This window comes from Aotus nancymaae, unplaced genomic scaffold, assembly GCF_030222135.1.
Source record: "Aotus nancymaae isolate 86718 unplaced genomic scaffold, 86718_ANA_hifiasm-v0.15.2.pri h1tg000053l, whole genome shotgun sequence".
NCBI lineage: Eukaryota > Metazoa > Chordata > Mammalia > Primates > Aotidae > Aotus > Aotus nancymaae.
The window spans coordinates 13,653,738-13,665,806 of record NW_026988467.1 but is presented as its reverse complement, the minus strand read 5'-3'; the positions used below and the strand labels follow the sequence as shown (position 1 = coordinate 13,665,806).

At 45.4% G+C, this 12,069-nt stretch overlaps 1 protein-coding gene across 2 annotated transcripts in view; it reads left to right on the top strand.

Annotated features, from left to right (window-relative positions):
- Positions 1 to 4,015: 4,015 nt before the first annotated feature.
- FBXO42 (F-box protein 42) overlaps positions 4,016 to 12,069 on the top strand; it is a 95,539-nt gene continuing 87,485 nt past the window's right edge. Inside the window, exon 1 of one of the 2 annotated variants that reach the window (XM_012440060.2) lies at positions 4,016 to 4,196. The gene's annotated coding sequence lies outside the window, so the exon portion shown is untranslated. Of the gene's footprint in view, positions 4,197 to 8,522; positions 9,068 to 12,069 lie in introns of those variants that run through there. The other variant, XM_064363345.1, reaches the window with a different exon arrangement.

The window sequence follows — 12,069 nt, the reverse complement described above, 5'->3', positions numbered from 1 at the left end:
AGCAATTCTCCTGCCTCAGCCTCCTGAGTAGCTGGGATTACAGGTGCCTGCCACCACGCCCAGATAATTTTTTGTATTTTTAGTAGAGATGGGGTTTTACTATGTTGGTCAGGCTGGTCTCGAATTCCTGACCTCAGGTGATCCACCCGCCTCTGCCTCCCAAAGTGCTGCGATTACAGTTGTGAGCCACCGTGCCCAGCTAAGCTTGAGGTTTTTGTTTTTTGTTTTTTTTTAAGACGGGGGTTTCACCATGTTGGTCAGGCTGGTCATGAACTCCCGACCTCAGGTGATCCGCCCGCCTTGGCCTCCAAAGTGCTTGGATTACAGGCGTGAGCCACTACGCCCGGCCAGCTTGAGGTTTTTAATGACATGATTTAAAAACTAGATTTAAAAAACAAACTTAAAAATATTTATTTTACGAGTTATAATTGTCCAATTTCTCTTTTGCAGTAAAATTTCCTAGTTGAAAGACTTGATTTTTTTTAAATCAATGTTTCTCCCACTGGGATTCCCTGAGTGTATCCCCAGGGGACTTTGGATGATTCAGGTTTGAAGAACAAAATGCTTTCTATTTATTTATTTATTTATTTTTTCTTTGTTTTTTGTTTTTTATTTGTTGCTATTTATTTATTTGTGATGGGGTCTCTCTATTGCCCAGGCTAGAATGCAGTGTGGGTGATGATAGCTCACTGCAACCTCCAACTCCCTGGGCTCAAGCAACCCTCTGCCTCTGTCTCCCAAGTAGCTAGGACTACAGGTACATGCGCCACCATGTCCAGCTAATTTTTCAAGTTTTTGTAGAGACAGAGTCTTGCTATGTTGCCCATGATGGTTTTGCACTCCTGGGCTCCAGCAATCCTCCTCTCTTGGCTTGCTAAAGAGCTAGGTGTGGGGCCAGGCGCGGTGGCTCACGCCTGTAATCCAAGCACTTTGGAGGCCAAGGTGGGTGGATCACCTGAGGTCGGGAGTTCAAGTCCAGCCTGACCAACATGGTGAAACCCCGTCTTTAAAAATAAAAATTAGCCAGGCGCGGTGGCTCACGCCTGTAATCCCAGCACTTTGGGAGGCTGAGGCGGGTGGATCACGAGGTCAAGAGATCGAGACCATCCTGGTCAACATGGTGAAACCATCTCTACTAAAAATACAAAAAATTAGCTGGGCATGGTGGCGCGTGCCTGTAATCCCAGCTATTCAGGAGGCTGAGGCAGGAGAATTGCCTGAACCCAGGAGGCGGAGGTTGCGGTAAGCCGAGATCGTGCCATTGCACTCCAGCCTGGGTAACAAGAGCAAAACTCTGTCTCAAAAAAAAAAAAAAAGATACATATTAATACAGGGCTGAGTGCAGGGGCTCACGTCTGTAATCCTAGCACTTTGGTCGGCCAAGGCAGGTGGATCCCCTGAGGCAGGAGTTTGAGACCAGCTGGAACCCCGTCTCTACTAAAAATACAAAAATTAGCTGGGCATGGTTACAGCCGCTTGTAATCCCAGCTGCTCAGGAGGCTGAGGAAGGAGAATCACTTGAGCCCAGGAGGCAGAGGTTGCAGTGAGGCAAGATTGCACCACTGCACTCCAGCCTGGGTGACAGAGAGAGAGAATCCATCTCAAAAAAAAGAAAAAAAAACGATATATTAATACATTAGTTCTGGCTGGGAGCAGTGGCTCACGCCTGTAATCCCAGCACTTTGGGAGGCTGACGCGGGTGGATCACCTGAGGTCAGGAGTTCAGCCTGACCAACATGGAAAAACCCCATCCTTACTAAAAATACAAAATTAGCTGGGCATAGTGGCACCTGCCTGTAATCCCAGCTACTGTGGAAGGTAAGGCAGGAGAATTGCTTGAACCCAGGAGGCGGAGGTTGTGGTGAGCCAAGATGGCCCCATTGCCCTCCAGCGTGGGCAACAAGAATGAAACTCCAACCACCCCCCCAAAAAAACAAAAAACACTGGCTCATGGCCAGGGATGGTGGCTCACACCTGTAATCCCAGAACTCTGAGAGGCCAGGAGTTTGAGACCAGCCTGGCCAACATGGTAAAACCCTGTCTCTACTAAAAATACAAAATCTAGCCATGTGTGGTGGTACATGTTTGTAATCCCAGCTACTCGGGAGGTTGAGGCAAGAGAATTGCTTGAAACTGGGAGGCGAAGGTTGGTTGCAACGAGCAGAGATCACGACACTGCACTCCAGGCTGGAAGAAGAGTGAGACCCTGTCTCAATAAATAAAAACTACACTGGTTTAGCGCGGAAAAACCGGATGACTCGAAGTGGGAGCAGATTTAAAAATTTTCTGATTGGTGATGAGTTGAAAGTGTTATTATCAGTAGGCCTGGTGCGGTGGCACACGCCTTTAATCCCAGCACTTTGGGAGGCTGAGGCAAGTGGATTGCTTGAGCTCAGGAGTTTGAGACCAGTGTGGGCAACATGGTGAAACCTTATCTCTACAAAAAATGAAAAGAATTAGCCGGGCATGGGAGTGCTGCCTGTAGTCCCAGCTACTCAGGAGGCTAAGGTAGGAGGATGGCTTGAGCCTGAAAGGCAGAGGTTTCAGTGAACCAATAACTCATCAGTGTACTCCAGCCTGGGCAACAAAGCCAGACCCTGTATCAAAAAAAAAAAAAAGGTTATTATCAATAGAAATGAATGTCAGGGTTATTATAAGGGGTTGTGGACAACAATGTTTTGTTGTTGTTGCTGTTTGTTTTTTTGAGACAGAGTCTTGCTCTGTCATCCAGGCTGGAGTAGAGTGGCACATTCTCTGCTCACTGCAACCTCCGCCTCCTGGGTTCAAGCGATTCTCCTGCCTCAGCCTCCCGAGTAGCTGGGACTACGGGTGCCCGGCCACCACAACCGGCTACTTTATGGTATTTTTAGGAGAGATGTGGTTTCACTGTGTTAGCCAGGATGGTCTCGATCTCCTGACCTCGTGATCTGCTAGCCTCGGCCTCCGAAAGTGCTGTGATTGCAGGTGTGAGCCACCTCGCAACCTGCAAATGTTAATCAGTCTTAAGGTCTGTTTTGTTGATGTTAGTGCTGGAGGCTGTAATGAGGCATGCCTGACCCCCACTTCCTGTCATGGCCTGAAGCATGTTACATTTTAGACTGCCCTGGTCAATTTACCTCTCAGGTAATATTTTAGACTGCCCTGGCCTAGGAGAAAGTCCATTCAATCTGGTGTGGTGGGCCGGGGGGGGGGGGGGGGGGGGCTTAGTTTTTTTGTCTTTTTTTTCTTGATTACAGAGTTTAGACTGAAGCCCTTGACTCTATCTGGCATTTCCTTAGACCACATGCTGTATGTAGGGCTGAGCTCATGAAGGTTCTCACCTACACACCAGGTTGCTACCTTGAGAGGGGGGCTTTGCTGGATCCCATCCCCTGGTGATAGCCAGTAGGAGGTAAAGGAGCTTGGGAATCCCACATGCCCGAGTTTAAATCCTGTGTTTCCCGCGCCGCCCACCTCCACTGCTAGGTGTGTGGCTCTGGACAAATAACTGATCGTTTTTCGTGTCTCAGTTTCCTCAACTGAAAAGTGGAGCTAGTAAAACACTTCACACAGTGGTTGCTACAAGGCTACTACGGTTAAGGGAGGCTTCCCTTGCACACCTCAGGCGGAGTTTCCCTCTCCGTGGCGATATCCGAGGGCACTTACATCCGCCACCTCTGTGCTCATCGGGCCCTCGGGGTAGAACTGAGTTAATTCCTGGCTAAACGTTAGTCTCCAATCACTGGGAAAACCACCTAGGTGCTCCAGACATTGCAGCGGAGGGTGGGTGCGGCTATGAGGTCGACGCTGGAGAGGCAGCGAAGGCGGGTGCGGAAGCTTCGCTCCCCCCAACAGCATTCCATCCTCCACAGAACCTTGGCCAGTGACCACAGCCCTTCTCAATATGGCGCCGTCCCCTAGCCGCCCCGCGCCGGTCCGCCGCGCTGACGTGAGTGCGCGCGCGTGTCCTCCTCGCCCGCCCCTGCGCATGCGCGCTCCGCTCTGTCTTCTCTCGGTTAGAGCAGCAGCTGCGGCGGCTGGGTTTGAGTGGAGGAAGATGGCGGCTCCGGGTGGCTCGGGGTCCGGCCAGCTGTGAAGAGCCCCGAGCACGGCTATCACGGCCTGAGGCAGAGCGCCTCTGCTCTGGCCCTGTCCCTGGCTCCCTCATTACCGTCGCCATCGGAGCGAACCCGAGAGCGTGGAGCGGGCTGGGCCAGGTGAGGCCTCTCCTCCTCCCCGGGCCGCGATGGGGAGCCAGCGCCTCCTGCCCTTTATGCCCGAGGCTGGCAAGGGGCAGCGGGCGCCCTGGGTCTGACGCAGGTCCTGCATCCCGCGCGGGGGTCGGTCTTGGTTGGGCAGGGTGCCTTGCTATCGCCGTCCTGGAGTGAGGAGAGGAGGAGAGCTCCTTTCCAGCCAGCCTTTGGGTTGGGAGCGAACCCACCCTCGCTCCCCAGCAGGGTGATTCTCGTCCCCTCACCCGGGCAGTAAAGGGGTGTGTGGCCCGGGCAAGGATGGCTTTAGGGTGTCAGATAATCTTTCATCGCGCCTCCGAACCTTTCACTTCTTTGCGAGAGAGGAGCCGGGAGTCGGGTGCCCGTCAAAATTGGGACTGCGGCTGGGGGCCAGAATCTCTGAAGCTGCAGTTGCAAAGGGATAATTTGGGAATTGGTTTACGTTAAATAAAACACAAGCGGCCTTTCCTAGCCCCTAGCTTGTTGAGTGTTCCCCTAGAGAAATGGAAACTGCGGATCTCCTTGCTTGAGACAGCAATCCATGCTGTGACTGTGGAAGGCTTCTCTTGGCGAGAATTGTGTGCGCTAAGGGAACGGTGGAGGGTGGGAACGAATTTGTAAGCGAAGAGAAAGCAATTGTGAGATCTTGATGATCTCTGCAGGGTAACTTCAGCGCCAATTGAGTTCGTTTGAAACCTTCGGATTGTTAAGATTCAGAATAGCCAATTGCTTTGTCTGTTAAATCTCCCGACTTTTATTAGGAAAATAAAAGCTTCATTTCTTAATTGCCAGAGTCTGGATTTTTCTGTGGTGGGATTCTGATCGATCTAGATGAAGATTCTGACGCTTTAGCAGTTCTCACTTGCTGGCAGCGACATTGTAACTATGCTTGTTGTTCCTTTTTGAGAACAACTTTTGTTGTTGTTTAAATGCTAATTGGGAGACTTTGATTGTGTTTCTCATGTAGGGAAGTCGGTTTTGAAGCCTTGTGGCCTCTTCCTTGAGGAATGATGGCTTCATTGGACTGTGCTGTGGGGAATTGTTGAGGCAATTGCTTTTGCTTGGACACACCAAAGTACCTTTTGTAACAAATTGGCTTTACTTGTTCTTAAGAATGATGACGTCATGGATTTAAATAGACAAGGAAAATTTGGAAAGTACCATCGTTTACAATTGAACATTTAGAATTAAGTCTATAGCTCTTATGGTCATTGGTGATGCTGTGTTAAATTGCTAACTTTGAGTGTATTCATGTGTGTAATCTGATTGGGTGTCTTTTCTATTGTTGTTATTTTAACTATTTGCTTTTCACAAGCCAATATAAATGCATCATTCAATCCACATTGATCCATGGGCAGGTTGTATATCTTAAAAAGCCTTTCCTTGTTAAAATGACAACTGTTTCGGTTATTATTTGACCATTTCTCTCTCTCTCTCTCTTTTTTTTTTTTTTTTTTTTTTTGAGGCAGTCTGTCACTCTGTCACCCAGACTGGAGTGCAGTGGCATGATTTCGGCTCACTGCAACCGCCATCCCTTGGGTTTAAGCGATTCTCGTGCCTCAGCCTCTTGAGTAGCTGGGATTACAGGCGTGCACCACCACGCCCAGCTAATTAGTTTTTGTAATTTTAGCAGAGACGGGGTTTTACCATGTTGCCCAGGCTGATCTCAAACTCCTGGTCTCAAGCAATACCCCACCTCTGCCAGGCTTGAGCCACCGTGCCCAGCCTCCTTTTCTGTTTTTAAATCAGACTTTTCCTTAGAAATTTGTCGATTTTCTTAGTGTCTTTGCTAAAGATGTAAATCTGAACTATCAGCTTCTCTGTGGTAGAAAATTGGAGAGCTACTTTGCATATCAATTTGCTAATAAAGAGTCATGAAATTAATGCAGTAAAACATCCTGGTGGCTCATCATTATGCTTCTTGGCATAATATGTTGCACTGTTATGCTAAATCATCATCAGGTATTGATGCAACTGCGTGACATCCATGACATCATTTGCTCTCCAGATTTTGACTTTTGCAGTTCCTTACCTTACTCAGTTACAAAAAGAACAGGATCAGAAAAAGGTAGCTTAGGGTGCTTGTTCTTGTCTGATTTCTAGAAGGGTGTTTAATAATAGCTTTATGTAGTTTAAACCCTTCAGATTCAGAACTGGGTGAGTCCTACCTATTATCGAGAGCAAGCAAAGAAAATGCTGGCAAAACATGAGTTTTATGAGAACACTGAGGTCCCAAGGAGAAGCTGTCTCAAAGATGAACAAACATGTAATTATCTTTGTGATTTCAAGATTGTTTTAGTCATCGAAGTAACTGTTTATAAAACCAGAAGCCATTTGATTAAATAAAGCCCTTCCCATGATTGTTAATGTGGTTCAAAAAAGATAGTGTTTGTGAAAGTGCTTTGTAAAATGTAAAATAAAAGGTAAATATGAAATAGATTATTCCTATTTATGAGCTACCTAGTGAGGGCCCTCTGTTTGGCAGGTGTTCTGGGAAGTAGGTACTAATAACTGTAAGATAAGATAGCTTTTGGTCTGAAGTTGCATACAGTATGGCTGGGGAGCCAGACAAGGAAACCCGTTAAGTTCTGTGTAGTGTAAGAAGTGCACTGAATCCAACCAAGAGAGTCAAGGAAGGCTTCTTGGAGCAGGGATGGCTTTACCCCAGTGTTTCCTATTATTCTGCAGAGTCTGCCTTTAGTGAGTGACTTGCTTTTTATAAAAACTTAAAAAAAAAATTCTGTCATGAGTTATTTTCCTCTTTTATTCATTCACTGCCATGACACTTCCCACACAGTATGCCCCAGTTATGGCTTCTGCATTCTCAAAAATCCAGCAGTCTTGGGAAAACCTTTCTATATGAGTCATACATACAGGCAACAAACACAAACATTGCAGCTATAATTAAAATATCTCAGATTACTAAGTGGTGACAACTTTAGAGTGATGATGCTTTTTTGTTTTTGTTTTTGTTTTGTAAACTAGCACAAGAGGCGCTGTTTTTAATTTGATCACATTTAGTTAATACAGTAAATATTTAATGGTCATTCCTATAATCAGTGTTGTTTATAGGTAGTTATTAGTACTGTCTCCTTTTGCTCAATAATAAAATGAGAAGGTCTTAATTCCTTTTGGATTGAAGCTGACAGCTTAAGTCAGAATTACACTAAACTATAGAATCTGTGTGGATTGGTGTTGCTAGTATCTTTGATATTAAATTTCTGTGTCCCAGTACAAGTTATTCACCTTAGTGCTGTAGTTTTTTTTTTTTTTTTTTTTTTTTACCATTAATTTAGCATGTTGTTACCTATATTGTAAAAACTTTGAATTTTTGGATTGAGTGGAATTTTTATGTGGCATTGTATTATTGGACATATATCATCTGTATCTTGACTGAAAATGAGTGCTCTAAGGTTGCAGTTGATGGAAAAGTGAAGGTGATGTGTTCATTTTTCTATAATGTGACAGTTAGCTACATGTATAAGGATATGACTTGTAGACAAGTCATTTAAAAATTGTTCATTGTTAAGCTTATAATACAGCTTATGACTTAAAGACAAGTTTTTGTTGTTGTTGTTGAGATGGAGTCTTGCTCTGTCGCCCAGGCTGGAGTGCAGTGGCACCATCTCGGCTCACTGCAACCTCTACCTCCCGGATTCAAGCGATTCTCCTGTCTCAGCCTTCCGAGTAGCTGGGATTACAGCTGCCTGCTACCATGCCCGGCGAATTTTTGTATTTCTAGTAGAGACAAGGTTTCACCATGTTGGCCAGGCTGGTCTTGAACTTCTGACCTCAGGTGATCCACCTGCCTCGGCCTTCTGAAGTGCTGGGATTATAGGTGTGAGCCACTGCACCTGGCCAACAAGTCATTTAAAAATTGTCCAGTTTTAAGCTTATTTAATTTTTTATTTTTATTTAATTTTTGAGATGGAGTTTTGCTCCTGTTGCCTAGGCTGGAGTGCAATGGTGTGATCTTGGCTCATTGCAACCTCCGTCTTCCGGGTTCAAGCAGTTCTCCTGCCTCAGCCTCCATAATAGCTGGAATTACAGGCACCTGTCACCACACCCAGCTAATTTGTATATTTTTAGTACAGATGGGGTTTCACCATGTTGGCCAGGCTGGTTTCAACTCCTGACCTCATGTGATCCACTTGCCTCAGCCCCTCAAAGTACTAGGATTACAAGTGTGAGCCACCACGCCCAACTTATGTTATAAAATTTTTTTTTTTGAGACAGACTCTTACTCTGTTGCCCAGACTGGAGTGCAGTGGCACAATCTTGGCTCACTGCAACTGCCGACTTATGGGTTCAAGCAATTCTCATGCTTCAGCCTCTCCAGTAGCTGGGATTATAGGTATGCACCACCATGCCTGGCTAATTTTTGTATTTTTTTTTTTTTTAACAATCCATTTAGTTAAAACCTGGAATCACCAGAAATTACACAGTTGGATCGTGGGAAAACAGCAGAAAGGGGTGATCGAGGGAACCTACACTGTTCTAGCTGCACTCCATGCCCTTCTCAGAAGAAAGCCTGGCACTGATTAGATACTGGGCCATACTAATACTGGCAGCAGAGCCAGTGATAGTAACCTGCCTAGCAGAGGAGCCTTCCACTGGGTTGGCAATTTTGATCTGGGCCCCGGACATCTGGCGAATCTCATTAATGTTGGTGCCTTGGTGCCCGATTATGCAGCCAATTAAGTTATTTGGAATGGTAAGTTCATGGGTGGTTTGAGTAGATGCATCCAAACTTAATTTTTGTGTTTTTAATAGAGACGGGGTTTCACCATGTTGTCTCGAACTCCTGACCTCAAGTGATCCTCCCGCTTTGGCCTCCCAAAGTGCTGGAATTATAGGTATGAGCTGCTGTGACTGACCTAAGCTTGTTTTTAAAATTGTTTCCTGTGACATTTTTCTAAAAGTCTTGTAAAATTAGGATTTAGTGGTATTCCTGTAGCTTTAATTTTTAACTTCTTTACTCATTCATGTATTGGAAAGAAAATTTGCTGTGAATTCTGATTCTTTCTGCATGAAATTTCTACTTTTTTTTTTTTTTTTTAAAAGGCGGAGTCTCCTTCTTTCGCCCAGGCTGGAGTGTGGTGGTGCGATCTTGACTCACTGCAACCTCCACCTCCTGGGTTCAAGCGATTCACCTGCCTCAGCCTACCGAGTAGCTGGGATTACGGGTGTGCACCACCATGCCCGGCTAATTTTTGCATTTTTTAGTAGAAACAGGATTTCACCATGTTGGTCAGGCTGGTCTCGAACTCCTGATCTCGTGATCTGTCAGCCTTAGCAACAGAGTGAGACTCCTCTGTCTTAAAAAAAAAATTGTACTATTTTGGACAGTAACTTAGATAGTAATTTATTTTCTCTTCTAGTAATAAATAGATTTGAGGTAGTTCATTTAATTTTGTTTTTGTTTTTGTTTTTTTTGAGACAGAGTCTTACTCTGTTGCCAGGCGCTAGGCTGTAGTGCAGTGGCACAATCTCGGCTCACTGCAACTTCTGCCTCCTGGGTTCAAGCAATTCTCCTGCCTCAGCCTCCCAAGTAGCTGGGACTACAGGCGCGTGCCACCACGCCCAGCTAGTTTTTGTATTTTTAGTAGAGACGGGGTTTCACCATGTTGACCAGGATGGTCTCGATCTCTTGACCTCGTGATCCACCCTCCTCGGCCTCCCAAAGTGCTGGGATTACAGGCTTGAGCCACCGCGCCCGGCCCCATTTAATTTTCATAAAAGCAAGCACGTTTTGGTTTTAGCCAGTAATATTCCCTTAGACTATGTTTTATTTAGGATACTTTCAACTGTTTTAAGGAATTCACTAGTATGGGGTATGCTCTTTCAGATGTTTCCTTTATTTTTTTTTTTTTTTTTTTTTTTTTTTTTGGAGACGGAGTTTCGCTCTTGTTATCCGGGCTGGAGTGCAATGGCGCGATCTCGGCTCACCGCAACCTCCACCTCCTGGGTTCAGGCAATTCTCCTGCCTCAGCCTCCTGAGTAGCTGGGATTACAGGCACGCACCACCGTGCCCAGCTAATTTTTTGTATTTTTAGTAGAGACGGGGTTTCACCATGTTGACCAGGATGGTCTCGATCTCTTGACCTCGTGATCCACCCGCCTCGGCCTCCCAAAGTGCTGGGATTACAGGCTTGAGCCACCGCGCCCGGCCTCAGATGTTTCCTTTATTAATCTCTAATAGGATAGGGTGTTTATTTCTTTGCTTTTTTTTGTTTTTTGAGACGGAGTCTTGCTCTGTCACCAGGCTGGAGTGCAGTGGCGCAATCACAGCTGCTTTTCATTAAAAATTTCTAAGTAAAGAATTGGTGCAGTGGTCACCTTAGTAGTAGCAAATAAGTTTCCTTGCTAATTTCTGTATCACTGTAGACACGTGTGATAAATACAGTGAACCCCAAGTTTCTCATCAAAGAATCAGTATGTCATTATGTTCAGCTCTTATTCTTTAATTCTCTATTTTAAAGTTTAACTTTCTTGTAGTTTCAGTAAACAACTTTTTCCACCAGTTCTTTTTTTCTTTCTTTTCTTTTCTTTTCTTTTCTTTTTTTTTTTAAAGAGACGAGGTTTCTCCAGATTGGTCAGGCTGGTCACGAACTCCATGCCTCAAGTGTTCCACCCGCCTCGGCCTCCCAAAGTGCTGGGATTACAGGCATGAGCAACCACGCCTGGCCTTTCCACCAGTTCTAATCAGTAGTTCACATCTGTTCCCCAAGTCCCCTGCCCCGTCCTGACTCATATCCCGGTCACCTGCTCTGGTCACCTGCTTTGACCTCTGCTTACCTGCTCTGACCTGCCCGGAACCTTCTTTCTTGATAAACTACCCACCCTGCCACTCCAGCTCATACCCCTGCTCCCTTAAAATAGCCAGTTGGAAGTAGACCAGACTGTGCAGTCTAACCCTAGCCAATAGGGGAACAACATAGCAGTAGGCGTGACCTCTGTCAGGTTATAAGTACCTCTTCCCCGCCTTGTCCAGGCTTGTGCTTGCCATTGTTCCATCTGCGAGCCGCACCCTTCTTAATAGAAGTAAATTGTCTTGCTGAGGAAATTTATATTTGAGTGCTACTTCTTCTGAGGCGTTGAAAATTCTACTTATAACACATGGATTTTAATTTATTCATTATTTTACACTTTGTTCTGGCCATTAGTCGTTTTGACAGTGAAATTTGGCCAGTATAAGCCTCCTTAAGTTGGTGGTGTGTCCTTCTGACATGTCCCCTTTGGTCTTGGAGTGCTTCCTTAATTTTTGTCACAATAAGCTATCCCAGATTCACCTTGTACTCTCCCTGTCATTGAAGTGAATAGTAGTCATTTTTCTAAGAAGACCCAGTGTCTTTTACAGGGAATTCCATTAGAAACCAGGATCTTGTGCTAGGGATGCTCATTGCTACAGGGTCTTCATTGTTCCTAAGTCCTTTCAGTAGGCGGAACTAGAAAATATTTTTACTAGAAATCGGACCTTTATATTGATATTTACAACTGAATTTAACACATTTATGGGATTTTTTTCTTTTGATTTTATATTTGTCTCATACTGAAATTTTGGTTTTAATAGTATTAACATTTATTTGCTTTATCCTTTATATAAGAAGGTTTAAAAATATAACATCCAGGCAGGGCTTGGTGGCTCACGCCTGTAATCCCAGCACTTTGGGAGGCCGAGGTGGGCGGATCACGAGGTCAGGAGTTCAAGACCAGCTGGGCCAACATAGTAAAACCCTGTCTCTACTTACGATACAAAAATTAGTTGGACATGGTGGTGCATGCCTGTAGTCCCAGCTACTCAGGAGGCTGAGGCAGGAGAATTGCTTCAGCCCCAAAGGCGGAGGTTGCAGTGAGC